This window comes from Pectinophora gossypiella, chromosome 22, assembly GCF_024362695.1.
Source record: "Pectinophora gossypiella chromosome 22, ilPecGoss1.1, whole genome shotgun sequence".
Taxonomy (NCBI): Eukaryota; Metazoa; Arthropoda; class Insecta; order Lepidoptera; family Gelechiidae; genus Pectinophora; species Pectinophora gossypiella.
The window spans coordinates 739,700-740,460 of NC_065425.1; positions in this window are offsets into that span (position 1 = coordinate 739,700).

Sequence of the window (761 nt, forward strand, 5' to 3'; positions counted from 1 at the left end):
CCTTATAGAAAGCTTGTAACGCTCATCTCTTACAACTAATAATTAGCATAGATAGATTAAAGATAATAACAAACCGGCTGCATGTGCCAAACTCTGCTAACTTAACATAGCACAGACCGTGTGACCACATCTCTATGGAAGGGTGGTCATGCACAACTCTTAATCTCGATTTAAATAAAAACTATTATAATAAAGAAAAATATCAAAAGTGCCTGTTATTCAGAGTACTTTTTAGAATATTTTCTGATATTTTGATGACAGATATTTCACTTAATACCAACTATACAGACGATTAACTGAAAAAAACTTTAAAGGCGATTTACTCAAAACAGCATTTTTTGAGATAGCAGAGATTCGTATGACACGGCAGTGCTTCTCTTCCCGGGCATGTCGTAAAAACCGACAGAGGGATTGTGTAAGTTGTCTTTGATTACTTGTGGCTCTGCCCACCCCATTAGGGACCCCATTAGGGGCGTGAGTTTATGTATGTATGTATGTATAAGCTAGTCGGAGATTTTAACAATGTGCTCTTGTAGTATATAGTAATTTATTGTTGTACAGAAAAATATACTTCACTGTTCATTATGTCTAAGGCATAATATACCGAAACGAATCAATGAGGTACCTAACTTAGACAACATAACGTTATTTTTCACACCTAGTATCCAGTCACACGTAAAAAGCGCACAACACTAGCGCCACATGTTTTCATTCGCCACACCGTTCATTCGCCGCACAAAATTCATTCATTCAGTTGACAA